The sequence below is a fragment of the Etheostoma cragini genome, chromosome 19 (assembly GCF_013103735.1).
Source record: "Etheostoma cragini isolate CJK2018 chromosome 19, CSU_Ecrag_1.0, whole genome shotgun sequence".
Taxonomy (NCBI): Eukaryota; Metazoa; Chordata; class Actinopteri; order Perciformes; family Percidae; genus Etheostoma; species Etheostoma cragini.
In genome coordinates, this window is record NC_048425.1 from 13,787,686 (window position 1) to 13,791,326 (window position 3,641).

Here is a 3,641-nt window from a genome sequence, read left to right on the forward strand (position 1 = left end):
AAGTGCACTAGAGCAGCGTTGAGTGATGCTGTCAAGATGAAAATCAGGGCTCCATTTCCCAAACCAGATGAAACGCAAGAGTCGCAAAGTGGATGAGTTTGATATCTTAGGTTCTTAGACGCAAGTAACGGTAAAAGAGCTTGTAAGCTTAGGGCCATCCCCTGCATCACGGCAGGTACTGTATCAGACTGTAGTGGGAAAGAGCTAAAATATAAAGCAAAAACCTCCATTTAGCTGTCAGACTGTTCACTTATATGGGTAAAAGCTGAGGTTTTTCACTAGGGGAGCTGGTCCTACTGTAAGATGCTAATTGGTTTTGACATCTTCCTGTGCTAGTTGAAAAGCTTCTGGCATTGGGTAAGATTTCCTTTAGTCCCCTTTCCAGGTGATCTTGTTGTGACCAGTGGAAGGTTACACTGATGTAGAGCAACGACGGAAGTTAAAGGGACACGCAAGTTGCTCTTCTGTCACCTGTCAGTCTGACCAGGAGAAGACGGAAACATCCGTCCCTACTTGTGTACAAACGTCCATACAATCGTTACTCCCTTTATGTGACGTGATTCATGTTGAAACAGGTCGTTGGCTTTATACAGGACAGGGAGGACTCAATCCTAAGTGTTTGGCCTATGAGTTTAGTAAACTAATTTGGGCAAGATGTTCAATTGACAAATGTCACTTTTTTGGTTGGAGCATGTAGTCTATACCGTTTTAAAAGAGTTTTTTCCCCCTCAATCTTTCTTTAACCCGTGTGTTGTTTTCCCGTCAACCGTGCAACTTTTTGTTTTTCTGGGTCAAAATTTAAACCTTTTTTCCAGCGTTTTGGTCATCTTTTTCAAAACCTTTGTTGCATTTCCCCCCCTGATGTTTTTGTCAATTATTTTTTGCATCTTTTGACATTTTTGTGGGGTTTTTCCCCCACATTTTTGGAAGGTTTTAATGACATTTAGTCACTTTGTTCAATTGTCTTTCATTAAAAAAGGTTTTTGAATGCTATGAAATAGAAAAAAACATCCAAATTTAAAGAAAGCAGTGGGCTGATCATTTATCTAACTTGTGAGGAGCGTTGTGTGGAAAAATACGCATTATTTTTCTGAAAATTTGATTGAAATACACTTTATTCTTTTCTTTTCAAAATGGGTCGAATTTGACCTGAGGACAACACAAAGGTTATAGAACTAAATACGATTTGTAATTGTAGTGATATGATTTACAAAATTCAAGGGAGTGATTGCTCATCTTTTAACTCAAACTGTTTACGCAACTGAAAAAACAAAAAATATTCGAATAGTGATTTTAGCTTTCGAACAGTACTGATTTTTTAAAATATTCAAAATAGATTTGAATTTCTGCATTTACAGCCCTACTGTCAATATATGACATTTGTTTAATCACAGTAATTATATTATGAGAAAAAAAGAAAAGGTGAGAACATTTACCGCCCATAAAGGCCATAACAATTAAACATTTAAAAAAACATTGCCCCTTTATCAGTCTTTAGTCCTCTGCTGCATTTTATTTTGTTGTTAAATAACCATTAAGTACGGCTCACTCATTCTATTAGAGCTCTTCACTTAGAATGTGCATCAACTGTATGAAAAACTTTGATAGCATATCCTTTAATGAACACTGGATGCAGTACTTCCATGAAAACCTATTTCCATGAAGGTGTAGGGGTTTTATCTGAAAACCAGCAAAAATCTATAAAAAAAAAAAAAAGAAAAAAAAAAAAAAAATCACACTTGATCAATTATCTTCAGCTCAGGTAAACAAAGGACTGAGTTTGGGAGCACCACAGTTACCGTTTTTGTCTTTTTAAATGCATCCTTGTTTCAGCCAGGTAAAATATGAGCTCAACAGAAGCCCTCCAGATGTTGGCAGAGGCCAGTCGGAGTAAAGCAGAAAGAGATAGCAGGACAATCTCTTCCACCTCTACAATCTCTTGCTCCTCTCCCCCCCCCCCCCCCCCCCCCCCCCCCCCCCCCCACACACACACTTTGGCTCTTACCCCCTCTCTAATCTGCCTTGCTCTTCCTTCCCGTCTCAGCTCCCTTTCCACCTCCCACTATCTCAGAACACGCAGGGATATACACCCGAGCGCCGAAGCGCCTCTCATTTACGCGGGCCTTCACAGGGCCAATCGCAGCCTGACATTTTGTCTCACAGTTCAGTTCATACTATTCCCAAAGGGATCTATTAAGTTATGGTAGTCAGTAAGCCAGGGAAAAGAAGAGCCAAGCGTCAGAGTGGATTAGCTAATAATATGGGGAAGCATTAAAATAGATACATTCATACGTGGATATGGAACAGGGGGAAGGGAGCCGTCTACATTTCACAAGTCTCTGAAGTATTGATCACAGCAAATGGTGGGTGGACACCACGGTAAGCTCTAAAAAGAGGCATTTGCCTATGTGTTGCCAAAATCTATGTCTTACCTCTAAAAATGCTAAAAAGACAATGATGTTGGGAGAACATGTTATTGTTCAGTCCTCATCTACAGTTATTTCGGTCTGACTGTACCTGGCCTCTGAGGACACAATGACCCTGGATTGATTTTCTTCTCCTTATACTATTCTTTAATTCTCAGGGGGCCAAAAGAGGAACTCAGCTCATTATCATGTAACTTTTCCATATTAAGGCACCACGGAACTCCTTTTACCGTGGCTAACATCAAACTGAACCTTTTCTGCTCACCTCAGTCCTGTGCGAGATGCTCCAGTCCCTGAAAAATACCCGAGGGACGCTAAAGCTCAATTGAGATTTACAAAGAAAGCTATACGAATAATAAAAGCAAGTAGCAACAGTAATATTTAGCTGGAAGGCACTTTTCGTTAAGCAATTATATTTCATTGCCAAGTGTACAAATGGGCCTCGATCTGGGAGTTGTAAAAATAGAGCTTGGATGGAAATGGAGGAATAAAACATTACGAGGTGGTAGGTGATATCGGGATTGATGCAGACTGTATTGTATTTAAAAGACCAATAAAAGTGCCTAAATATGCTTTTAAATAGATTTGTAGTAACATCTATAAACCATGTGTTGCCTTGTGAGCATGGCCAAGAGATGTGGATCGTACCTTCCAGTTCTCTATCTATTTGGACATGGCAATACCAATGTAATAAAATGAAAAATACAACCGCGGACTGTGTGTGGACTGTGGTGTAATACAGACAGTATATCTAAACTTGAGTTTTCAGTAGTAGTTTGACATGAACAGGGAAGTAGAACATCTTAAAAGAAAAAGTGGGAAAGATCTCCAGCCTTACGGTAGATGCAGCTTGGTTCTTTATCTGTTGTTTGTAGCACATGATATACAGTTCCCCCTGTAATGGGATTTTTTTCTCTCCATATCATCCACGTTATTGTGAAGATAAATCCAGCAGTGTTATTTGCGCTTGTACTGAGTGATAATTGTTCCATGCACCATGTAAAATCCAACTCAAAGCAAAATTCGTTCTTAATATTTAAATCGGCGCTGTCTCAGCGTCACATGGTCCGCTACGGAGCGCAGGAGGATGAGATGGCCCGACTCCCCCCATGATAGCATCAAATACCCTAGCATTAGATAACAGCAGAACACAGTGGAAATAATCAAACGTCTGTGCATATATAATCAAATGTCAACGTTGGAAAATGCTGTTCC